This window comes from Dasypus novemcinctus, chromosome 21 (genome assembly GCF_030445035.2).
Source record: "Dasypus novemcinctus isolate mDasNov1 chromosome 21, mDasNov1.1.hap2, whole genome shotgun sequence".
NCBI classification, from domain to species: domain Eukaryota; kingdom Metazoa; phylum Chordata; class Mammalia; order Cingulata; family Dasypodidae; genus Dasypus; species Dasypus novemcinctus.
The window spans coordinates 69,954,900-69,982,369 of NC_080693.1; the positions used below are offsets into that span (position 1 = coordinate 69,954,900).

General features: G+C 40.1%; 1 protein-coding gene, 1 non-coding gene and 1 pseudogene across 16 annotated transcripts in view; 2 read left to right on the top strand and 1 right to left on the bottom strand.

Annotated features, from left to right (window-relative positions):
- Window positions 1–27,470, bottom strand: part of BPTF (bromodomain PHD finger transcription factor) — a 175,804-nt gene that overhangs the window by 124,598 nt on the left and 23,736 nt on the right. The gene's annotated exons all lie outside the window — the stretch shown is intronic.
- Window positions 5,848–5,951, top strand: LOC111761857 (U6 spliceosomal RNA). Its single transcript, XR_002795098.1, has one exon. It is a non-coding gene; the product is annotated as a U6 spliceosomal RNA (small nuclear RNA).
- Window positions 10,850–11,889, top strand: LOC139437229 (mitochondrial glutathione transporter SLC25A39 pseudogene; annotated as a pseudogene).

Consider the following 27,470-nt stretch of genomic DNA (forward strand, 5'->3'; position numbering starts at 1 on the left):
TAAGATAATAAGCATGGGGGTGGAGCAGACAACACCAAAAGATTTCACACTGGGTTAGCTGCAAAACAGAAATGGCTCTCAAGAAGACCTCTGATGCAGCACCTCTTTTCCCTTGGCCAAGAGTTCTTCCCAGGGTCACCATAGTAAAGCATGGGTCAGGGCTGAGAGGCAAAGGAGAGGGGAGCTAAGAGAAGCAGAGTTTCAATAATAATACATTATTAGGAGAGTATAAATTGATTCAACTTTTTGAAAGACAATTTAGCAAAATTCTATTCAAATGTATGTTTCTTTATCCCACCAACTTTACTTCCCGGAATTTATCCTACAGATACACTCACGACTGTATTTAAATAAGTACAAAAATACTTAATGCAGCATAGTTTTTAAAAGCTCAAGTTTTGTGTTTGTTTTGTATTTTTTCTTTCTCTTTAACCTAAATGTATAGCAAAAGTTAAATGGATTATGAATTTTGATAGATCTACACAACATAATCAAACCTAGCAGCTGAAAAAATAAAGTAAAATGTATATGTGCTGAAATTAAGTCCTTAAGGTACACTAAGTAGAGGGAAAAGCTAGCTATAGAGCAATGAATAGAATAATATCTGAGTAAAGAAACTAGAAATAAAAAACAAACCAAAAAAAAGACAGAAGAAGTTGGACTATGAAATGTAGGTTGGTGGGAGATGGAATGTGGGATGAGAGGAGGGAGAAGATGCTGGATGTATGTAGAATGTTTAATAAGGTCAAATATAAATATGTGGTAATGGTTGGACCTGATGGCAATGCATTATAGTGAATGTAACAAACACTGCTGATTTATGGTTGTGATTGTGGCCGAAAAGAGTAGTCTAAAAGATTAATGTTAGTTGGAGGACAACTGGAGGATAACACTGCGAACATATAACAATGATTTTGAAAGTAGATGAAGATTGTGGATAATAATATAAATACAGAAATGTTCTACTACAGGGTGTTAAAAATGTGGTAATAAATGGGAAAAATATAACTAATATAATTTATGAACTATAGTTAACAACACTGTAATGTTTTTGTAGCAAAAGCAAAGTTGGTACTATATTAATTCTAAAGATAAAAAGAATATGGGATTTGGTTTTGTGAGTTTAAGGAATTTTTTCTCTTCATTTTTTTTTATTAATTAGGAGACCTTGATTATGCCATTTAACTAATCTGTGTTCATCTGTGTATCTTTCTGAAAATTAGAGGAACTGAGTTAGCAGTTGGAATTAGATGAGATAAAAGTGCATGAAAAAGAACTTTTTAAGAGTAATGTTTCCGTAACTTGTTGAGCTGCCTTTTTCTATTCAATTTTTGAGAATATGAAATCAAGTTCTTTTAAAAAAAAAAAAAAAAGAAGGAAGAGGAAAAAGTGGGCAAGTGATAAAAGTATACTTCTCTAAAGGGACACATGGAAGAATCTTTTGAAAATTGATTCTGGGGTGGAGAACTGGGGGACAGGAAAAGCAGACAGACTAATTTTTCTTACCCTTCTGTACTTATTTCATATCATTTGTCACGTATTTTTAAATTACAAAGTTTTAAAAGAAAAAACTGAGTAGGTATATATGTAAACATATAAAAATATTAATATTTAAATCAATAAAATGATGCAGTCATTAATGGTTACTGATGCTCTTGTATGGATATAAATATAAGTTCATTATACCAAATTCAAGATTATAGAACTAGGCATAGATTTAGAGTGTAAAAAGAGAAAAGTCTTATAAAATTAAACCACTCAAGTTCCACAAGTGTTAATCATTAGTATTAGTAAGTCGAGTCATTTCAACTATTCATGGAAATATTTTTTTATAATATGCCCTTGGGTATTAAGCTCATTAACATTTTCAACACTCATCTAATATCTACGGTGAACTTCAGTATTTTTTTAAAAAGTGGAGAATCAAAAAAGTTCTAAAATTGACTGAAGTGATAACAGCACAACTCTGTGATGAAAATGAGAGGCACTGAGTGTACACTTTGAACGGATTGTACAAAGCACAGGAATGTACAAAGATGAAGTGTGGTTAACAGAACATATATATATAACAAATATAGTCGGCAGACTTGGCCCAGTGGTTAGGGCATCCGTCTACCACATGGGAGGTCTGCAGTTCAAACCCCAGGGCCTCCTTGACCCGTGTGGAGCTGGCCCATGCTCAGTGCTGATGCACGCAAGGAGTGCCCTGCCACGCAGGGGTGTCTCCCGCGTAGGGGAGCCCCACGCACAAGGAGTGCACCCCATAAGGAGAGCCGCCCAGCACGAAAGAAAGTGCAGCCTGCCCAGGAATGGTGCCGCACACACGGAGAGCTGACACAAGATGACGCAACAAAAAGAAACACATTCATGGATTCCCCTGCCGCTGACAACAACAGGGGCGGACAAAAAAGACGACGCAGCAAACAGACACAGAGAACAGATAACCAGGGTGGGGGAGGGGGAAGGGAAGAGAAATACATAATAAAATCTTTTAAAAAAAAAACAACAAATATATAATACTAATAGAGGATGTTAATAATTGGGTGGGTTGGGGGAAAATACACCAAATGTAAGATAAAGATTATAGTTAATAGTAAAAAAAAAAATTTTTTTTAAGATTTATTTTTTATTTATTTCTCTCCCCTTCCCCTCGCCCCAGTTGCCTGCTCTCTGTCTCCATTCTCTGTGTGTTCTTCTGTGTCCGCTTGTATTCTTGTCAGCGGCACGGGGAATCTGTGTCTCTTTTTGTTGCGTCATCTTGCTGTGTCAGCTCTGTGTATGTGCGGCGTCACTCCTGAGCAGGCTGCACTTTCCTTCGCACTGGGCAGCTCTCCTTACTTAGCGCACTCCTTGCGCGTATCAGCGTTGCGCATGGGCGAGCTCATCACACAGGTCAGAAGGCCTGGGTTTGAACTTTGGACCTCCCATGTGGTAGGTATATGCTCTATCCGTTGAGCTAAATTTGCTTCCCAGTAGTAATATTTTGACAATGCTCTTTCACAGTTCATAACAAATGTTTCCCAACAATGCAAGGTGTTGGTAGTAGGGAGATGTATGGGAGCCCTGTACAATGATACACATTTGTTTGTAAATTCAAAAATTTTACTATATACACTTATTGTTTATGTATGTTCATGTATGAATATATACTTCAGCAAAACTTTATTTAAATTGAAAAAACATATTACAAGTCCTGTTCCAAAGTATAACCAAGCAAACCACTGGGAAGGATACAGAACAATGGAAATGCCAACCTACCCCCAGAACAGTGAACTAAACCACCACTTTGGGGAACAACTCAGTAATATTGAGTCAGGTTAATGTTGTGCCTGTAGCCATGAGAACTGCAACTGGCAAAACTTTTTGCCCATAACCTAAAGTAAGAAATACCTTTTATATTTCAATCCAGTACACACACACCCCAAAACAAAAGATTTACAGAGCAGAACTCTTACTATATGCCTTATATTAAGACATTCTATTATACTAAAATCTTCTTTCCTGCTTTTAAAACATGCTGGCTGCAATCCATGGAAAGATTCACAATGTGAACCTTTAGAGAATCTCTCTCTCTCTCTCTCTCTCTCTCTCTCTCTATATATATATATATACAGGACATTCAGAATTGTTTAAAAAATGGAATCAACCAAAATGTCCATCACAACAGGGAAATAGCTAACATCTGGAACATTAATTTGATAGAAATCTACAACACAGTTTTGAATGACTTAGGGCTACGTATGTCGGCATGAATCAGTCCTTTAAAAAAAAAGTGTGAAGGAAAAATATATGCTACAAAAGTATAAATTTAAAACCATGCAAAATACTTTATTGCTTATAGAAAGATATATATATATATGAACCAGCAGTTAACATTGCCACTAGAATGCAATCTCCTTGAGAGCAGGGAGTTTTGTCTAGATTGTCTATTGCTGTGAACAGTGGCTGGCACATAAAAAGGTACTTAATATATATGTATTGAAAGGATGAGTAATTTTGAATTGCATGCTAGCCCATACAATTACACAAGAAAATGCCTGCAGATGTTGAAATGTTTTTACTCCACAACTGAAAGTAAATAGAGAATTATATAGGGAGATGTCCTCGAAGAGTGATCCTCAGACTTCAAAGATTTGATTAAAACACACTTTATAATTCAGTATGTCTAGGATAAAGTCCAATAATTTGCATTTTTAACAATTTCCCAAGTGCTGCTGCTGCTGGTGTGGGGGACTAGTAAAATTAACACACACTGGATGAAATACCCTAAGTCCAGAAGTTACCTTTTTTTTTTGACCCCCAAAAGTAACATACCAAGGATTGAACCCAGGACCTCGTACATGCGAAGCAGGCGTTCCACCACTAAGCAGAAGTTATCTTTTAAACCTCCATATTCAAAATGTGATTGCCATTATCTAGGATGCTTGAGAGAAATTCAGAATCTCGGCCCCACCCTAGCCCTACTAAATTAAAATTTGCATTTTCTCAAAATCCCCAGGTGATTCATATTCATACGCTCATTAAAGTTTGAGAACTGCTTCAAAAGAGTCTTCCTAAAACTGGAGGAAGGACTGGAAAGAACAGTCTCAAAATGCAACCCGAACTTACTGAACCCCACGTGAAGCTCAGTAACATGAATTTCCATCCTTCTCTCCAGCTAATACTAATGTGCAGCCAAGTTTGAGACTGCTACTTCAAAGTAATTGGATATTTCCCCCTAATAAGCAGAAAAGGAGGTCTTTGCTAGAAACCCACATAAGGAAACATTCAGGTGTTGCCTCTGAATTAGAAAAGGACTGATATGAAAGCAAGTTGAAGCCTAATAAAATATATTAATAAGCCTAAAGGAATAAAATGATAAAGAAAAGTCAACTGCATAAATGGGAGGGCGGGGTGGGGAGAACCAAAGAGCAAGAATTTGTCAGTGAATTTTCAGTACAGTCTAGGCAAAGGGAGAGAATTTCTTGTCTACCTGACAAAGATTCTGGCCTGACAAATTATTACCTTAATGGAGGGATTACTAGGGACAAGTACTTTAATTAAAATGACCTTACCCAAATGGATTTATAGATTCAATGCAATACCAAATTCACCTGGAAGGGAACATGCACCCGAACAGCCAAAAGCACTCTAAAAAAGAAGAGCAACGTGGGAGGAATAGACGCATCAATCCATGGAATAGAATTGAGAGTCCAGAAATAAACTCTCAACTATATGGTCAACTGGTTTTTGACAAATCTACCAAGTCCATGTTAACAGGACAAAACAGTCTCTTCAACAAATGGTACTGGGAAAACTGGATATCATAATGTAAAGAATGAAAGAGGATCCCTATCTCATTCCCTATGTAAGAATCAACTAAAAATGGATCAAAGACCTAAACATAAAATCCAGGACCATAAAACTACTAAAAGAAAATGTAGGGAAACATCCTGAAGACCTTGTAGTAGGTGGTGGTTTCTTGGACCTTACACCCAAAGCACATGGAACAAAAGGAAAAATAGATAAAGGGGACCTCCTCAAAATTAAACACTTTGTACCTTATAGGACTTTGTCAAAAAGGTGACAAGGCAGTCGACTCAATGGGAAAAAAAATACTTGGAAATCACATGATAGATAAGGGTTTAATATCTAGGATATATAAAGAGATGTTACAAATCAACAATAAAAAAGACAAATGACCCACTTAAAAAATGGGCAAAAGACGTAAATAGACATTTGTCCAAAGAAGAAATACAAATGGCAAAAAAACACATGAAAAAATGCTCAACATCACTAATGATTAGGGAAATCCAAATCAAAACTACAATGAGATATCATTTCATACCTATCAGAATGGCCACTATTGTGCTCGTTTAGGCAGCACATATATTACAATTGGAATGATACAGAGATTAGCATGGCCCCTATGCAAGGACGACAGGTAAATTTGTGAAGCATTCCATATTTTTTTAAAAAAAGAATGGCCACTATTAAAAACACAAAGAACTTACAAGTGTTGCAGAGGATGTGGAGAGATAGGAACACTTATTCACTGTTGGTGGGAATGTACAATGGTACAGCCACTCTGGAGGACTGTTTGGCAGTTCCTAAAGAAGTTGAACATAGATTTACCATGTGACCCTGCAATACCACTACAGGGTTTATACTCAGAAGAACTGAGAGCAATGACACCAACAGATACCTGCTCACCTATGTTCATAGAAGCATTATTTACAATTGCCAAAAATTGAAAACAACCCAAGTGTCCATCAACTGATGAATAGATAAACAAACTGTGGTGTATTCACACAATGGAATATTATGCAACTGTAAAAAGAAATGAAATTGTAAAGCATATGACAACATGGATGAACCTGGAAGACATTATGTTGAGTGAAGCAAGGCAAATACAAAAGGACAAATACCAATTCATGGCAAGCCCTTCCCCTTACTGGGCATCAGTTTCCATAGCTGAATTAAAGGTGGGGAGGAGTGCTTTAAAAAAATAATTCTCCAAAAGATTTCAACAGGACTGTCTTAAAATAAAACATTCAGGAAGATATACAAATGGCCAATAAGCACATGAAAAGATGCTCAACATCATTAGCTAACAGAGAAATGCAAATCAATACACAAAGAGATACCATCTCATATTCACAAGAAATGGCTATTATTAAAAAACAGAAAAAGACAAGTGTTAGCTAGGATGCAGAGAAACAGGAACTTTCGTAGTACATTGTTGGTGGGAATGCAAAATGGTGCAGCCACTGTGGAAAACAGTTTGGCAGTTTCTCAGAAAGTTTTTCTGTTTTGTTGTTTTTTATTTTTGTTTTTTCAGGTCCTGGGGGCTTGGGATTAAACCCAGGACCTCAAATGTGGGAAGCCACTCAACCATTGAGTTACATCAGCTTCCCTGACTTGGTTTTTTTGCTTGTTTTCCTTGTTGTTTGTTTTGTTAGGGAGGCACCAGGAACCAAACCTGGAACATCCCATGTGGGAGGTAGAAGCTCAAACACTTGAGGCACATCTGCTTCCTCTCAAAAAAAAAATTTTTTTTAAGATTTATTTTTTATTTATTTCTTTCCCTTCCCCACCCCCCCCGTTTGTCTGCTCTCTGTGTCCATTCACTGTGTGTTGTTCTTTGTCTGCTTGCATTCTTGTCAGCGGCACCGGGAATCTGTGTCATCTTGCTGTGTCAGCTCTCCATGTGTGCGGCCCCACTCCTGGCAGGCTGCAATTTTTTCACTTGGGGCAGCTCTCCTTACGGGGCATACTCCTTGTACTGGGGCTCCCCTATGTGGGGGACACCCCTGCATGGCACAGCACTCCTTGCATGCATCAGCACTGCGTGTGGGCCAGCTTCATCACACAGGTCGGGAGGCCCTGGGTTTGAACCTTGGAACTCCCACGTGGTAGGCAGACACTCTATCCATTGAGCCAAAACTGCTTCCCTCAGAAAGTTAAACACGGCATTACCATAGGACCTGGAAATGTCACTTGTAGGTATATACCAAAAAGAATTGAAAGCAGGGACTCAAACAGGTAACTGTACACTATAATATGTTTATAGCAATATTATTCACAATAGCCAAAAGGTGGAAATAATCCATGTGGCCATCAACAGATGAATAAACAAAACGTAGTACATTCAATCATAAAAAGAAATGAAGTTCTGATGCACGCTACAACATGGATGAACAGTGAAGACATCATGTTGAGTGAAATAAACCAGACACAAAAAGACAAATATTGTATGATTTCATCTATAAGAAATAACTAGAATATTCATAGAGACAGAATTACAGATTACCAGTGTCAGGGGGCTAGGTGGTGGAGAATGGGGAGTTAATGCTTAATGGATATAGAATTTCTATTAGGGGTGATGGGAAAAGATGGTGGTGATGACAGTACAGCATTTAAACTATCTGTCAAGTGTTAGGGGTTGAATTGTCCTACCCCACCCCACCCCACCCAAAGAAAAAAACAAAACTTCAAAATGGCAGGGTACAATCCAAAATTACTCAAAATACAAAGAATCAGGGAAGTCTGATCAATTTGCAAATAAAAAAAAAAGAACAGATACCAACTCTGCACAGAACCAGAAATTAAGACTTTAAAGCAAATACTGGGAAGCAGATGTGACTCAAGCGACTGAGCTCCCACTTACCACATGGGAGGTCCGGTTTCAGTTCCCAGTGCCTCCTAAAGAAGACAAGCAAGACGGCAAGCTGATATGACAGGCTGGGGCAGCGAGCTGACATGACAAGATGATACAGTGAAGTGACGCAACTGAGAGCGGGAGGAAACACAATGAGAAATGCAACAAAGCAAAGCAGGGAGCGGAGGTGGCTCAGGCCATTAGCACTTCCCTTCCACATGGGAGGTCCCTGGGTTTGGTTCCTGGTATCTGCTAGAAGAAGAAGACCAGCACACAACAAATGGACACAGCAAATGCAAACAACAGGGTGGGAAGAAAGAAAAAAAAAGTCTTAAAAAAAAAAAAAGCAACTATTATAACTATATCTAAGAGGTAAAGGTAGTGGAGCAGGTGTAGCTCAGTGGCTGAGTGCATGCTTTACATGTACAAGGTCCCAGGTTCAACCCTCAGTACCTCCCTAAAAAAAAAAAAAATTAAGAGGTAAAGGTAAATGCTCTTGAAACGAATGTAAAAGAAGTTCCCAGCAGAGAAATGGAAATTATAAAAAAGATTCAAATATAAATTTTGAACTGAAAAAGATAAAATCTGAAATAAAACTTTCACAGAATAGGTTCAATAACTGAATAGGGATTACAGAAGGAAAAACCATGAATTAGAAGACACAGCAACAAAAATTACCTAAGCTCAAGAACAAACAGCAAAAAGCAGTGGTAGGAAACAGTATCAAAAAGGTCATTGGAGTCCTAGGAAAAAGCAGAAAGAGAACGGTACATAAAAATATTTTAAGAAATAATGGATGAAAACATCTCAAATTGAGTGAAAACCATATATTTACAAAGTTAAGGAGTTTAGCAAACCCCAAACAGTTTAGGATAAACTAAAGAAAACCATGCTCAGACAAATCGCAATAAAAACTGCTAAGAAATTAAGATAAAAAAACAAAAACCTAGAAAGGAGCAAGAGAAAAACAATACATAAATAATTCAAATGAGTCTGGAATAGTGGAACGTCTTTAAAGTTCTTAGAGAAAAGAATTGTAAACCTAGAGATGGAGTGGGCATCGCCATCCCAGGATCCACAGGATAGAGGAATATAATATGGATTGGAGTGGACTTGCTGGTATTCTACTATAGAACTGTTGTGACGTGACTCTAGCAATGGAAGAAATTGTATCACTGATATGGAGACGGTGGCCCTAGGAGTTGCTGAGGGCAGGGAGAGGAAGGAAGAGGTGTGATATGGGGCATTTTTGGGACCGGAGTTGTCCTGAATGATATTGCAGAGACACATGCCAGGACATTATATATCCTGCCATAACCCACTGGATGGACTGGGGGAGAATGTAAACTACAATGTAAACTATGGTCCATGCGGTGTGGCAGTGCTCCAGGGGGCATTCACCAAATGCAACGAATGTGCCTTACTGATGCAAGAGAATGTTGATGTGGGAGGAGCGGGAGAGGTGTGAAAAGTAGGGTATATGAGAACCTCTTATGTTTTTTAATGTAACGTTTTAAGTGATCTACTTATCTTTTTAAAAAAGACAATAAGAAAACAAAACCAAAAATAAATAAATAGCAATTTGGGAGACTTAAAAAAAAAAGAATTGTAAACCTAGAATTCTAATCCAACAAAAATGCCCTTAATGGGGAACGGATGTAACTCAGCAGTTGAATGCCTGCTTCCCATGTACAAGGTCATGGGTTCAATTAAATCTCTGGTACCTTCTGAAAAAAAAAATTCCCTTAACAATGAGGGGAAAATAAAGACATTTCAGATGAAGAAAAATGAAAAAAATTTGTTGCCAGAAGTCCTCCTTTAAAAAAACTTGTGAGGAATGGATGTGGCTCAAGCAGTTGAATGCCTGCTTCCCATATGGGAGATCTCTGATTTGGTTCCTGGTGCTTTCTAGAAAAAACAAAGGCAAAACAGGCAAAACAAAAGGAAAAACCAATGTGGCTCAGTGGTTTTCTTGAGTGCTGATTTCCCACATGTGAGGTCCTGGGTTCAATATCCCTGGTCCCCGGTACCTCAAAAAACAACAACAACAAAACAACAACAACAACAACAAAAAAAAAGTAAAGAAAGGTCTTTAGTCTGAAGGGAAATAATACCACATGGAAGCTTGGAGCTTCAGGAATAAATGAAAAGTAAGAGAAATGGTTAGTATGTGGGTGAATAAAAAGGGGTTCTTTCTCCTCTCAAGCTCTTTAAAACATGTATAATAGTTGAAAATAAACATTATAACACGCTGGTGGGCTTTTCAGTGTACAAATATGTAACACATATGTTACCAATATCATAAAGGAAGTATAGGATAAAGGGATCTATATAATAGGAAGGCTTTTATATTTCACTTAAAGGTGTAAAACATAACTCTAAGTAAAATATATTAGGTATATTTATTATAATCCTTAGAACAAGCATCAAAAAACAGAAAAAGAGACAATAACTAAAAAGCCAATAAATTGAAATAAAACATTGAAAATATTCAATTATTTTATTACTATGTATCAATAAAATTGATTTTTAAAATATTCAATTAATTCAGAAGTACGCAGGAAAGGGGAAACAAAGGAATAAAAACACAGAGGATATAAACAGAAAATAAAATAGGAAACCTAAATCAAACCGTATCAAAACGACATTAAATGGGCAACTAGGTGCCACACTGTGCGAGCCTCGGCCTACAGCCAGGATCGAAACAAGATGAACTACCAGGACCAAGTGGGCATTAGCCCACTCCAACAAATGGTGGTCTCAGGTGCTGGGGCTATGGTCACCTTCCTCTTCATGACACCCCTGGATGTGGTGAAGGTGCGCTTGCAATATCAGTGCCCCTTGGTGGCCAGTGAATCTATGCCTCCCTCCAGACTCTGGAGCTTCTCCTACACCAAACTGCCCTCCTCTTTCTGATCCACAAGGAAGTGCCTCCTGTACTGCAATGATGTCCTCAAGTCACCATACCTATGCCTGAATGGTGCCCACTGTGCTTCCTGGTTTCAGGACTCACCCACTTCACTGGCAACATGAAGACTGTGAGGCAAGAGGGCACCCAGACACTGTGAATCAGCCTCCCAGACACCCTAGTGATGACTGTGCTGGCCACCACCATCTACTTCACTGTGTATGACCAACTCAAGGCTTTCCTGTGCAGCCAAGCACTGACCTCTGATCTCTATGCACCCATGGTAACTAGTGCGCTGGCCCAGCAGGGCACCTGACTGTGATCAGCCCCTTGGAGCTGGTGCTAAAAGCTGCAGGCTTAGCATACATCATACCATGAGCTCCGCACCTGTGTCCAGGCCATGGTGGCTCAGGGTAGCTGGCACTCCTTGTGACTGGGCTGGGACCCCACAGACCGGAGGGATGTGCCCTTTACAGCCCTGCATTGATTCAAGTATGAGCTGCTGAAACGCTGGCTGAGTGGCTCAGGCCAAAGAACCAGTCATTCATAGGTATCAGCCTTTTGGCTGGTGGCATCTTAGGGACAGTGGCAGCCATCCTGACTCTGCTCTTCAATATAGTAAAGCCACATCACCAGGTGGCACTGGGAGTGGTAGAGACTGTGCTATTGATGCCCCCATGCGCCGACTCCACCTGGCTGCCACTGTGAAGGATCCAGGCTGAGTCGGGCACCCGGGGCCACTTTGCAGGCAAGCTGCACCCTCCTGGGCCATCATGATCAGCACTTGGGAGTCGGTAAAAGTTTCTTCCAGAGGTGCAAGGAGAGACCTTGGGGCCGTTGAAGGGGCCAGGGAATAATGACACCATCTCTTCTTCCAGGGATGGGGCGGGAGGGAAGGGCGGGAGGAGGAGACAGAGCCAAGTGCCTTTTTCTCAACCCTGAAGGGAAGGACCTGTTTCCCCTCCCCTCCAACCATGAGCCCCAGAGGTACGGGGCTGTCGCCCCTCTGTGCCCTCTCTGGTCCTCAGACAGCTCCTGCTGCTCCCCACCCTCACCCCCAAGGATTATCACGTTCCCACCCATGAATTCAAGACCAAATCTGCTTGTTTACTCCTTTGTTTCCTGAAGCTGGGTCAAAAATCCTGGGCCTGTTTCTGTCAAGCTTCCCCTCCCCATTAAGTCCTTAAGTCTACAGATGATGGCTTCAAAACAAAAATTACAATAATGTAAATAATCTGAACACACCAATTAAAAGAGAAATAGATTGGGTATTTTAAAAAGAAAGCTTTTAAAACATAGTGCTAGAGATTTAAAAGATGGGAAAAGACACCCTACTAACAGTTAAAAAGCTGGATTGGCCATATTAAAATTAAACAAAGTATATTTCAAAGCAGAAAATACTACCAGGAATAAAGGTCATTTCATTATGACGAAGAGGCCAAGTAATGAGTACAAAACAATCCTAAATGTTCATGTTCTTAAGTAAGAAAGCCTCAAAATATATGAATCATAAACCAAACTACAAGAAATAGAACAAATCCTTAACAAGTTATAGATGTCAACACTCTTCTCTGGGAAGTGGACTTGGCCCAGTGGTTAGGGCATCCATCTATCACATGGGAGGTCCGCGATTCAAACCCCAGGCCTCCTTGACCAGTGTGGAGCTGGCCCATGCGCAGTACTGATGCGCACAAGGAGTGCCCTGCCATGCAGGGGTGTCCCCACGCGGAGGGGAGTCCCACGCGCAGGGAGTGCGTCCCGTGAGGAGAGCCACCCAGCGTGAAAGAAAGTGCAGCCTGCCCAGGAATGGCACTGCACACACAGAGAGTTGACACAGCAAGATCATGCAACAAAAAGAGACATAGATTCCCGTGCCACTGACAACCACAGAAGCAGACAAAAACAAGAACACGCAGCAAATGGACAAAGAAAACAGACAACTAGGGGGGAGGGGAGAGAAATAAATAAAAATAAATCTTAAAAAAAAAGTATTAAAAAAAAACAACTCTTCTCCAAGTAATTGACAGAACAAGCAGACAGAAAATCAGCAACTATATATAAAACCTTAATAACACTATCAAACAACCTGACCAAAACTATGACATTTATGGAACACTCCACCCAACAATGGCAGAATGCACCATCTTTTTAAGTACATATGCAACATTCACCTAAACAGACAATATTTCAGGGCATAAAACAAATCTCAAATGTTTTTAAAATACTGAAGTCATATAAAATATGTTCTCTGACTATAGTGGAAATAAGTTAGAAATCAATATAAGAAAGACATCTGGAAAATCCCCAAATATTTGGAATTTGAACAAAATGATTCAAAATAATACATGGATAAAAAAAAAAGAAGTTATTATGGAAGTTAGAAAATATTTTAATTCTATGAAAATGAAAATACAACATATCAAAAATTGTAGGATAGCTGACGCCCACGGAATGCTGACAGCCTATGCCCGCAGAGAGCTGGTGCAGCAAGATGACAACAAAGGGAGACAAGGAGACACAGAAAAACACACAACGAATGGACACAGAGAGCAGAGAGCAAGCAAGCAGCAAGGGGGGGGGTGATAAATAATATAATAAATCTTTAAAAAAAAAGTGCTCTTTGAAAAAAAATTGTAGGATAGAGCTGAAGAAGTGCATAGAGGGAAATTTATAGCAGTAAATGTTTAGATTAGAAAAAGAAGATCAAGTCACAATCTAAGCCCTGCCTTCAGAAATTAGAAGAGCAAATTAAACCCAAAGCAAGCAGGAAGAAAATACAGATCAGATCAAAATCCATGAAATAAAGAAATAAACTACAGATAACAATCAATGAACCCTGATGGGAATGCAAAATGATACAGCCACTTTGGAAGATAGTGTGGCAGTTTCTTACAAAGCTAAACATAGCCTTATCATATAAATCCAGCAATCATTCTCTTAGGTATTTAGTCAAATGAGTTGAAAACATGTCCACACAGAAATCTGCATGCAAATATTTATAGCAGCTTTACTCAAACTGCCAAAAATTAGAAGCAACCAAGATGTTCAATAGGTGAATAGAGGGAAATGAACGTGGCTCAACTAACTGGGCTCCCATCTACCATATAGGAGGTCCAAGGTTCAATGCCCAGGGCCTCCTGGTGAGGGCAAGCTGGCCCACGCAGAATGCTGGCCCAAGCGGGAGTGCCACCCCACACAGAAATCCTCCCAGCATCGGAAAGCTGCCCCATGTGGGAGTGCTGGCCGACACAGAGAGCTGGCACAGTGAGATGATGCAACAAGAGAAACAGAGGAGAGAAAATAAGAAGACGTAGCAGAACAGGGAATTGAGGTGGCTCAAGAGAGTAATAGCCTCTCTCCTACTCTGGAAGGTCTCAGGATCGGTTCCCAGAGCCACCTAATGAGAATACAAGCAGACACAGAAGAACACACAGCAAATGGATGCAGAGAGCAGACAATGGGGGGAACGTGAGGAGGGGGGGGAAATAAAATAAATCATTAAAGAAAAAAATAGGTGAATGGATAAACAAACTGTGATACATTCATACAATGACTTATTATTCAGCAATAAAAAAGAATTCGGGGGTACTTCGGGAAGATGGAGGACTAGAAAGACATGGGAATCTCTTCTCACGCAGAAAAAGAACTAGAGGACAGGCAGAAATGGCCTGGAAGAAATCTTCTAGGGTATAGGACACTAGTGGAAGGCTGGACATTGCCCAGAAGAGAGGAGGCAAAAGAAAAGAATTATGACTGCAAAATTGTGAATTAAAACCAGAAGCTGCTACTGCCCGACAAGCAGAAACAACAACAAAAAAGATAAACAGACCTCCTCAATATTAAACACTTTTGCACCTCAAAGGACTTCCTCAAAAGGATGAAAAGGCAGCCGACTCAATGGGAAAAATATTTGGAAATCACGTATCTGATAAGGGTTTAATATCCATGATATATAAAGATATGCTACAACTCAACAATAAAAAGACAAACAACTCAGCTAAAAAATAGGTACAAGACTTGAATAGACATTTGTCCAAAGAAGAAATACAAATGGCAAAAAAACACATGAAAAAATGTTCAATATCACTAGCAATTAGGGAAATGCAAATCAAAGCTACAATGACATACCATTTCACACCCATTAGAATGACCACTATTAAAAAGACAGGGTCTGGGCCATAGGGCACCAAATGTTGTGGCTGCAGTGGGAAGAATGAAGGAGGCTGAGGGGGTGGTCGTGGCCACAGGTCTGGGCTCGGGGCCGACTTTCCTGGGCCACCACACTATGTAAGGCTCCTGGGAACAGGACCAGCAGGTTGAGGCAGCACAGCAGGTGCTAGTGGAGGTGCTGGGGCCTTACAAGCCTCTACTGGGCTGGGTGCAGGCAGCCCTAGTATGGGAGTGACCAGCCAGGAGTGCCCTGTGGTACCTAAACGTGGCATTTGATTCCAGAGAAACCATGGTATCCATCCAGAGATCTTCTAGCCTAGATTGTTTCTCGTCACTGATCTGTTATTATCTTAAGGATAATAACAGTATTGTGAGGCTTATCCTTCCAATAGCTTGTATTTTCATTAGGCGCAATCCTTTCTGTAAATGAACAATTTAGGGGTAAGAGTCGGCAAGACTGTATCCTGACAGAATCAGAAAAGAACAGGTTCAGTTAGCTGTTTGGTTTAACTCATACTGTAGAGGTCAGGGAAGAGTAAAGGAGCCCTGGAAATGTGTGAACTCCACGCACACAGTTCAAGCAGGGCAACATGACTATTGCACTCCTCTCCAGTGTTTTTTGTTTTGTTTTGTTTTGTTCTGTTTTGGCTGGCGGGGGAGAGATACAGGGTCAGGGATTGAACCCTGGACCTCATATATGGGAAGCCGGCACTCAACCACTGAGCTACACCCACTCCCCTAAACTTTTTTTTTAGGAGGTACAGGGGTTTGAACCAAGGATCTTGTACATAAGGAAGTAGGTGCTCAACTACTGAGCTACATCTGCTCCCCTCCTCTCCAGTTTTTAACATTCTATGGTTCTAGGTGATCTTTGGGGGTATTGATTCAGATCACCCTGCAAGCTAATTCTCTATTGAGATCTTTGTTAGGATCTGCTTTTACAGTCATTAGTCTAAGTTTACCATACTTTGTTTCTGAGGGCTATTATGGAATCTATTGTTTCACAAATTTAAAAAAGGTGTTTATCTCCCACCCCCTCAAAAAAAAAAAAAAAGTGCATAAAATCCAAAAAATGACCAGAGAAGTGATTAAAGGCACACAGCAATTCTGATTTAAAAGGTTAGTATCTGAGGAAAACAATAGAGAAGAATCACTGAAGTTGAGACATTTGTTTTGTTTTAAAGGTATACATGAAATTTCAGATGAAATTTGTTGAGCACATATTTCTGATGAGTCTCTGGAGGGTTCTTTGGAGAGTTCTGCTTTGGGCAGCCAAGAAGATTCCCAAGTGTGCCATGGCTGACTTTGCTTCTCTTGCCCTCAATTTTTATCTATCCTAATGATAAGGTTGGATGTTTTCTCACTATTAGCATGTTAGGAACCAAGAGGTTTCACTTCTGGTTTTGTGCAAATGACTATCACTGCATGATGTAGGGTAGGTTAATTTTTCCCTTCTAATTTAACAGTAACTGGCTTATTAACGAGACATCCACAAGCGCTAAACAATAATGGGCTTTCTGTCCCTGTAGGATGGAATGCTTTATTCTGAAGTGTCACTAGACAAGCTTATTCTGTACTAACAAAGGAAGCTAGAAATAGTACGTTTGATTGGAAGTAGGCATGTGGTCATTACTTTATGTTTTATGGCAAACTCTAACTTACCTGTACTAATAAGATCCATGGTATGGTTAACCTCAAGAAGACTATATTTGGTTCTGGAATTTTTTCATGATCTCTCTCGGCACCAGATTGATAGTCCAAGAGATTTTTAGACTGACAATTAAATTGGATTTTAGCTCCCAACAAAGGGGATGACAATTTACAAAAGAAAAAAATATACAGTCAAATGAATATATAAAATTTCACTCCCACAAGCAATAAAAAAAAAGTTGCCATGTAAATGGCAACTAGTTACTTACTTCTGCTTAAATTGTTTTTGTTTGTTTTTTGAGGTACGGGGGCCAGAGATTGAACTCAGGACCTTGCATGTGAGAAGTTGGCACTCTTGGCTTCCCTAAATTGGTTTGTTTTGCCCATTGTTTGTTCTTGTTCTTTCAGAAGGCACGGGAACCTTCCATGTGGGAGGTAGGAGCTCAACCACCGGAGACACACCTGCTCCCAATTTCTGCTTAGGCTTATTATTTTTTTAGGAGGTAATGGGGATTGAGTTTGGGGCCCCATACGGGAAGCAGGTGCTCAACCACTGAGCCACATCTGCTCCCCTCTACTTAGGTTTTTTTAAAAGATATACTTATTTATTTATTCCTTCCCACCCCCGGCCGCTTGCATTCTTTGTGTTCATTTGCTGCACGTTCTTCTGTGTCTGCTTGTCTTCTCATCTTGTCTTCTCTTTAGGAGGCACCAGGAACTGATCCTGTAATCCTCCGACATGGGGAAGAGGCACACAATCACCCGAGTCACCTCAGCTCTCTGGTTTGTTGTGTCTCTCACTGTCTCTCCTTTGTGTCTCTTTTTCTTGCATCATCTTGTGGCACCAACTCTTTGTATCGCACAGGCCAACCAGCTCTCCGCACCACACAGGCCAGCTTGCTTCTCATCAGGAGGCCCCTTGAATTAAACCCGGGACCCTTCATATGGTAGACAAGAGTTTAATTACTTGAGGCACATCTACTTCCCTCTGCTTAAGTTTTTTAAATTATCATTTTTAATCCTGGTGAAAATATGAAAAAAATGGCTTTTTAAAAAAAATACGGCTGATAGGAATATAACACGCCTTTCTGGAAAGCAGTTTGGCAACATGTACTAAGACACTGAAAAGTTAATGCCTTTTCATTGGCTAGGAGGAATGGGGAGTAATTGCTAATGAGTACAGGTTTCTTTTTGAGTTGATGAGAATGTTCTAAAATTAGATAGTGATAAGGGTTACACAACTGTATGAAAATATTAAAAATCGTTGAATTAGACAATTTAAAGGGCTAATTTATGTTGTGTGATTCCATATCAATAAAGCTGTTATAAAAGTAGTTCATACCTTCTGACCCAGTTATTCCACTTAACCTAGTCAATTATTGTTAAGGACAAAGATTTACGTCAGTTATGTATATTTCAGCTTTACTTTATTGCATAAAAAATTGGAACCATCTTAAAATCCCAACTATGGAGAGGTTTTAAAGACTAATGGTACACACACACACAATGCAATCATTTTAGAAGTTTTTAATGCTTTTTCAGTGATCTGGGAAAACATGTCTATGTCTTAAGTGAAGAACAAAGTTTCTAAACCAGAAATGCTATGTATTTGCTATGGTATTTATATATATGTGAATTGTTTTTAAAATGAAGGGAATAACCTCTATTTTGGTATATGTATGTGGGTGATGAATCTTAAAACTTTTTAATATGGAAAACTTATAGGTAGACAGAACATTATACACCACCATGTACCCAGCTTTAAAAAATTTCAACACAAGGCCAATTGTGTTTCTTCTAGACTCTCTTCTTCCTCTCCTTTATTATTTTGAGACAACTCACAGATATTTCAGTGTATATCTGAAGAATAAAGATATTTTAACATTCTACCATTATCACATGTAAAATATTGATTCTAGTCAGTGTTCAAATTTTCAATTTTCTCATAAATGTCATTTAAGTGTTGTTTTTTAAAAAATAGTTTATTTGAATCAGGATCCAAATGAAGGCAAATATTGCTACTGATTACTCTGTCTCTTTCACAACTCTTTTACTCAATAGGTTCCCTGTCCATCTTTTTCACCCTTGCAATTTATTTGTTGAAGAAACCAGTTTGTGCCATAAAGTTTCCCACAGACTGGATTTGTTGATTGTGTTCCCATGGTTAAATATCTTCCCCTGTACTCTATATTTCCTGCAAATTGGTAGTTGGATCTAGATGCTCAATCAGATACAGGTTCAAAAAGAAAATAAAAAGACGGGAGCGGGAAGCAGGTGTGGCTCAAACGACTAAGCTCCCGCCAACCACATGCAAGGTCCTAGGTTTGGATTCTAGTGTCTCTTAAAGAGGATGAGTAAGAGAGCAAGCTAACACAACAGGCTGGTGCAGCGAGCTGAGTCAATTAAGATGATGCAGGAAGTGGACTTGGCCCAATGGATAGGGCGTCTGCCTACCACATGGGAGGTCCACAGTACAAACCCTGAGCCTCCTTGACCCATGTGGAGCTGGCCCACGTGCAGTGCTGGTGCGCACAAGGAGTGCCCTGCCACGCAGGGGTGTCCCCTGCGTAGGGGAGCCCTACGCTCAAGGAGTGTGCCCTGTAAGGAGAACCGCCCAGTGCGAAAGAAAGTGTAGCCTGCCCAAGAATGGTGCCACACACATGGAGAGCTGACACAAGATGATGCAACAAAAAGAAACACAGATTCCCAGTGCTGCTGATAAGGATAGAAGCGGTCACAGAAGAACACACAACAAATGGACACAGAGCAGACAACTGGGGGGGAGGGGAAAAAAAAGATGATGCAACAAGATACAATAAATAGACACAATGAGAGACACAAAAAGCAGGGAGTGGCGGTGACTCCAGAGATTGGATGCCTCCCTCCCACATAGAAGGTCTCAAGTTCGGTTCTCAGTGCCTCCTAAAAAGAAGACAAGTAGACACAAAGAACACAATGAACTGACAGAGAGCAGACAGCGAGCACAAACGACAAGGGTGGGGGAATGATTATAAACTTCAGATAAATTGTATGGTATGTGAATATATCTCAATAAAGCTTCTTAAAAATAAATAAATAGGCACAACCAGCAGGATGGAAGCAGAGTAAGGAGCTCCTAGAGTCAGCCTGCTATAAGGCAGTTGGTAAACACACAGAACTATCTAGATCTAGCTGAAGCACATTTGGGGGATCCAGGAGACCAAAAGAACATCCTGCAACATCCTTGAAGGAATGAAAGGAGGAGACTGCCCGTCTGCATAGAAGATTCATAAGTAGGGCACTCCACGCCACCAACGCCAGTGCCCATCCTCCAGTGGAGGCACAAGCTACCTCAGGAGCTATTGTGCGGCTGGAATTGAAAACTCCACTTTCCAAAAACAGGGAGGAAGAGACAGCTGGGCACCAATTTCAGCTACTGATGAGTAAATTCAGCAGGCTAAAGTATAATCCTAAGAACAGGTAAAGGTTGAGCCTGTCCAAGTCAGAAAGAGGCTGGGAGCCACCATCTTAACTCCACACCTGGCACACGGGGAAGCAAGGCAGAATGAAAATCACCGTGCTGGTAGGTACTGGCTTCTTTCCATTCAGATCAGATCGCAACTGTAGCCCAGGCCGCAGCTCCACCTCCAGCACAGAGGAAGCTGGGGGTACCTGTGCCAGCCTCTCCGGGAAAATACCAGCTAAGCTGTGGAAGCCAGTGATGACCTTACTCTGGCAGGGCAAGTCATCCTAAGAGCTGTTCTGTGCCTGGAATTGGAAGCTCCATTTCCCAAAAACAGGGGAGGAGGAGACAGTTGGCTACTGATTTCAGCTACTGATTAGTAGACTTGACTAGCTAAGGTATAACCCTAGGAACAGCTGGGGTGTGAATCTGTCTAAGTCGGAAAGAGGCCAGTGGCTGCCATTTTGACTCTGCCCCCAGTCTGAGGTGAAGCTGGGCTGACTGAAAATCTCAGTGACATAGGAACCAGTTTCTTTCACCCAGATCAGCCTGCAGCCCTAGACTAGGCTTTAGACCCAACTCTGGCAGGAAAGGGGCTGGTGGGCCCTGCACCAGCTTATCCAGGTAACTGCAGGTACATTTGGCTGGCACAGACTGAATAACTGGAAGTCTCTAGGGCAAATGCGGTCATCTTGAACCCACACTGCATAGACTGCTGCCCACACCTGCAGCTCCATCCCTGCTCCAGGCAGGGGAGAAAGGGGCATGAAGTTTCATCAGTCTCTCTGGGCAACTACAGTCTGGAAATGCACAACTTGGATTATTCCACATAGCTGTGACTCTGTCCCTAACCTCAGCAAAGGAGAAAGTTGGGAGAAGTTTCATCAGTCCTGGGGCAATGAGGGCAGCTTGAGCCTCCACAGCTTACAGCACTAAATACATGCTTGGCTCCTACTGCACAACCTGCAAGGAAGAAAGGGCAGGAGGCCCTAAACTAACGAGAAAAACTACACCCAGAATAAATACTCTAGTAATCCAGATACCAAGACACCAACAAAAAATTATAATCCACACCAAGAAACAAGAAGATATTGTCCAGTTAAAGGAAAAAGATAACCCTTTAGATGACATAAAGGAGTTGAGACAACTAATCATAGAAGTTCAAACAAGCCTCTTCAATAAATTCAATGAGATGGCTAAAGAGATTAATGACATTAAGATGACACTGGATGAGCACAAAGAAAAATTTGAAAGCATACAAAGAAAAATAGCAGATCTTATGGGAATGAAAGGTGCAATAAATGTAATTTTTTTTTTTAAAGATTTATTTTTTTATTTATTTAATTCCCTCCCCTCCCCCGGTTGTCTCTTTTCTGTGTCTTTCTGCTGCGTCTTGTTTCTTGTTTCTTTGTCCGCTTCTGTTGTCGTCAGCGGCATGGGAAGTGTGGGCGGCGCCATTCCTGGGCAGGCTGCTCCCTCCTTCGCGCTGGGTGGCTCTCCTTATGGGTGCACTCCTTGCGCGTGGGGCTCCCCTACGCGGGGGACACTGCGTGGCGCGGCACTCCTTGCGCGCATCAGCACTGCGCATGGGCCAGCTCCACACGGGTCAAGGAGGCCCGGGGCTTGAACCGCGGGCCTCCCATGTGGTAGACGGACGCCCTAACCACTGGGCCAAAGTCCGTTTCCCAATAAATATAATTTTAAAAAGACTGGAATCATACAATAGCAGATTAGAGGAAGCAGAAGAAAAGGTTGGTGAGCTTGAGGAAATGGCCTCTGAAAGTGAACATACAAAAGAACAGATGAAGAAGAATAGAAAAAATTGAACAAGGTCTCAGGGAACTAAATGACAGCAAAAGACGTGCAAATATACATTTCATGGGTATCCCAGAAGAAGAGAAATTATCTCAAAATGGATCAAAAACCTAAAAATAAAAGCAAGAACTATAAAGCTCATAGAAGAAATTGTAGGAAAATATCTTCAAGACCTAGTGGTAGGTGGTGGATTCTTAAAGGAGGTAAGAGGAGGACTGAGATGAACTACTGATGTTTAGAAGTATATAGAAGTTTTAATTAGCTTTACTGTAAAAAATAAAAGTGTGGAAATGTATAGAGTGGATGGAAACACAGTGATAACAGTTGGTTTATAAATGGGGATGTGGCTGAAAATGGTAGTCTAGGTATGTAAATACCAATTGACAGAATGCTGGAGAATAATCTAGGAAATGAATAGCACAGTAAACCAAGAGGTGGATGAGAACTGTGGTTCATGGTACAGATGCAAGGGTATCCTTTGTTACATAGAGCAAATGTACATCACTATTGCAGGGTGGTGGAAATGTGGAGAAGCATGGGAAAAATACAACTGGAGTGACCAAAGGACTGTGGTTAGCAGTAATAATGTAATATTCTTGCATCTATGCCAAAGATATACTGAGTTTATAATGGAGCAATATGGAAAATGTTTCCAAATGTATACTATGCATGTAGTAACAATCAGATGATATTATCTTATCTGTAACAAATGTTCCACCACAGTGTGATGTATTTATAGAGAGGTGCTGTATGGGAATTCTGCACATGTAAATGACCGTTTTACAAGTTAACAACTTCTGGGAAGCAGACTTGGCCCAATGGATAGGGCGTCCACCTACCACATGGGAAGTCTGCGGTTCAAACCTGGGGCCTCCTTGACCCGTGTGGAGCTGGCCCATGCGCAGTGCTGATGCACGCGAGGAGTGCCATTCCACACAGGGGTGTTCCCCGTGTAGGGGAGCCCCACGCACAAGGAGTGCGCCCTGTAAGGAGAGCCGCCCAGCGTGAAAGAAAGTGCAGCCTGCCCAGGAACGGTGCCGCACACACGGAGAGCTGACACAACAAGATGACGCAACAAAAAGAAACACAGATTCCCATTGCCACTGATAAGGATAGAAGCAGTCACAGAAGAACACAGTGAATGGACACAGAGAGCAGACAACGGCGGGGAGGGGGGGAGGGAATAATAAAAAATAAATCTTAAAAAAAAAGTTAACTTCTGTCATAAAAAAATATATTTAAATAATAGGGTGGGTTGGGGGAAAAATACACAAATTTAAGATAAGGACAATATATTAGTCAGCCAAAGGAGAGCTGATGCAAAATACCAGAAATCAGTTGGTTTTTATAAAGGGTATTTATTTACCCCAGATACCAGGCCATAAAGCCTAAGCTACTTCCTTTACCAAAGTCTATTTTCACATGTTAGCGCAAATTGGCTGCTGAAATCTGCCAGGATTCAGGCTTCCTGGGTTCCATTCTTCCCAGGACTTGCTTCTCTCTGGGCTCAGGGTTCCTCTCTTCCCAGGGCATGCTTCTATTTCCTCTGTGTGCTTACTTCCTGGGGCTCCAGCTTAAGACTTCAGCATCAAGTGCCAACATCAAAACTCCAACCTTAAAGACCCTCCAACTCTGTCCTTTGCCATGTCTTTTATCTGTGAGTTGCCATCCATGAAGGGCAGGGACTCAACACCCTACTGACGTGGCCAATCAAAGCCCTAATCATAATTTAATCATGCCCAGGTACAGACCAGTTTACAACATAATCCAATATCTATTTATTTTTTAAATTCATAACTATATCAAACTGCTACAAGACTATAATTAGTAGTAAGATTTTGACAATATTCTTTCATAATTTGTAACAAACATCTCACGACAATGCAAGGTGTTGGTGGAGGGCTGATGTATGGGACCCCTGTTATAATGTTATGCATGTATGCTTTTTAAGTTCACAACTTTTCTATACACTTATTGTGTATGTATGTTCATATATAAATGATATAAAGATAAATAATAATAGGATGGGTTGGGGGAAAAATACTTTGGTTAGTAGTAGTATTTTGATGATGCTCTTCAATCATTAGTTAAAAATGTTTAACAACAATGCAAGGTATTGGTGGTAGGGAAGGTACAAGAGTCCTGCATGATGTTATATATGTTGTTTTGTAAGTCCACAACTACTACTATACACTTATTGTTTATGTATGTTTATATATGACTGATATACTTCAGTAAATTTTAAAAACAAATAAATATGCAAGAATAGCCAGGAATAGCACCTATGTATGACGGAAAGGATAGAGAGATTGAGAGGCAAAGAATTTTGTTTTTTTCTTTGTTCGCTTTTTGTTTATCATTATTATTGGAATAATGAAAATGCTCTAATAATGACTGAAGTGATGAAGGCACAACTATGTGATTATACCAAATACCACTGTACAATTCCAATTATATGACATTCTGGAAAAGGTAGAATTATACAAACAGTTGAAAGGTCAGGGGGTAAAAGAGGCTGAGGGGAGGAGGGATGAAATGTCAAGAACTGAACAGGGGATTAGCAACTTGCTTGTTTTTATAAATAAAGCTTTACTGGAACAAAACCATGAGCCAATGGTTGCTTTCATGCTACAAGGGAAGCTGTGACAGAGACCATCTGACTCGCAAAGCCTAAAATATGCCTTAGATTATCTAGTCTAGCCTGTACTCTTCAGGTGAGTAAACTGAGACTCAGAGAAGAATGACTTCTCTAAGGTCAAACTCAAGCTAGGATGCAGTAAGGAACTCCATTTCCACAATACTCACCACTAAGCCAGGAAACTCTGAAAACAGACATGTGCCCCTCAATTACAGAACTAAAAGCTCAGACTCTCGTATCATGAGTATCCTCACCAATAAATTGATGAAGAGGGGGCTTTGGGCCTAGTCCGTATCCAAGAACACCAGGAAAAGGTCTGTGCAAAGCTTGTTAAAATTCCAGAAAAACAAACAACGTAAGCTTTTTGAAAACAAAAAGATGACAGGACTGTAGCCTGGTTCAACCTTTTAAATGGCACTACTGTGACCCAACAATCCCTCTCCTAGGAATCTATCCTACAATAACCAAAATCACCAGCCTTGGTGTCTAGTGATACATCTCTAGCATGTTTAGGACAGCACTGTCCATAAAAGCAAAAATGGACTTAAATTTCAATAGGGTAAATTTTTAAGGCAAATGAAATAAGCATTAACATCAATAAATGTAATAATAGTAGTTATGTATTTTTTTTTAATTTTAAAAAAGAAAATGCCATTTCATTTCTTTATCTTACTTGGACCTGTAGGCATTTGAGTTTTGTGACCCCTACCCATAACAATCTCCACTATTAGGTTTCTTCTGAGACAGTGCAAATTCACAACTCAGCCATTCAGGCAATTAAGGTTAATATACCTGGAAAAGACAATCTTCCTCACTTACAAGCCGATCAAAAACCTAAGGCATTTCACCTGCATTATTCAAAGCCAAAAGTTCAAATACGTATCTGAAATTATAGCTAAACTACTTTTTAAATTTTTTATTTGCAAAATACTCTGAAAACAGAGTATTATCATAATTTGGAGAAAAGGGCAATTTAGTGAATAAGACTTCAGGAGTGTATGAAATAATTTTGATGTCTAGAAGAACAGGGAAAACTGCACTGATAGGAGGGGCTGTAAATTTATTAACTATTTTAAGTGTTGTAATATTTCCTCAGACAAGTCTCAAAATAGCCACACAAACAGCAGAAAGGAAAAAGGACAAGAAAAGAAATTCCACACAGATTAATATGTGCATTTCTTAAATACTTTTTGGGCTCTATAAATAGAATGTACTATAAACAAACAGACCTCAAAGGAGGCAATGTGAACATACCAAAATCAAGCAGAAAGCCATGGTAGTAAAATAGAGATACGGCACCTACTGAATATTGTCATTGGTTTGAATCAGTTGGCCATGTTTCTCCCAAATGTGAATTCAAACACACATCCATGAGTGGAGAGGAGTCTTAAGTATTAGGTTGGTGCAACAGTAATTGCGATTTTGCATTGTTGAAATCTGCTATTTGATATTGGCATACATTCTTAAATAAATGTGATTATGGTATACATCATTTTAACGTGCACTTCTCGCTTTATGTTTTTTGCTAATGACTAATTGCTGTTTATTTTATATTTATTTTAGATTATGGAAATCATGTTAGACAAAAAGTAAATTCAAGTGATTTTCTTATTTGAGTTCAAATTGTCATAAAGTAGTGGAGACAACTCACAACATCAACAACACATTTGGCCAGGTACTACTAACGAACGTACAGTGCAGTGGTGGTTTAAGAAGTTTTCCAAAGGAGATGAGAGCCCTGAAGATGAGGAGCATAGTGACTGGCCATCAGAAGTTGACAATGAACAATTGAGAGCAATCATCTAAGCTTATCATCTTAAACTACACAAGAAGTTGCTGAAGAACTCCACGTCGACCATTCTACAGTCATTTGGCATTTGAAGCAAACTAGAAAGATGAAAAAGCTCAGTAAGTGGGTCCCTCGTGAGCTAACTGGAAATCAAAAGAATAGTCATTCTTAAGTGTCATCTTCTCTTATTCTAAGCAACAACAACCAATCTCAATCGAACTGTGACATGCGACAAAAGTGAATTTTATACAACAACCGGCGACAACCAGCTCTGTGGCGGGACTGAGAAGAAGCTCCAAAGCACTTCCCAAAACCAAACTTGCACCCAAAAAAGGTGATGGTCATGTTTGGTGGTCTGTTGCTGGTCTCTGAATGCCAGCAAAACCATCATATCTGAGAAGTATGCTCAGCAAATTGATGAGATGCACTGAAAACTGTAACGCCTACAAGCCGGCATCGTTCAACAGAAAGGGCCCAATTCTTCTCCATTACAACACCCAACTACACATCACACAACCAGCTCTTCAAAAGTTGAACGAATGGGGCTACAAAGTTTTGCCTCATCTGCCATATTCACCTGACCTCTTGCCAACCGACTACCACTTCTTCAAGTATCTCGACAACTTTTTGCAGGGAATACACTTCCACAACCAGCAGGATGCAGAAAATGCTTTCCAGGAGTTTCTCAAATCCCGAAGCATGGATTTTTAGCTAAAGGAATACACAAACTTATTTCTCATTGGCAAAATGTGTTGATTGTAATGGTTCATATTTTGATTAACAAAGATGTGTCTGAACCTAGTTACAATGATTTAAAATTCACAGTTTGAAACTGCAACTCCTTTTGCACCAACCAAATAAGTAATTACTTTGCGCAAATCTCAGGATATTTCATAGTTGCAATTTAACGTCATTTAA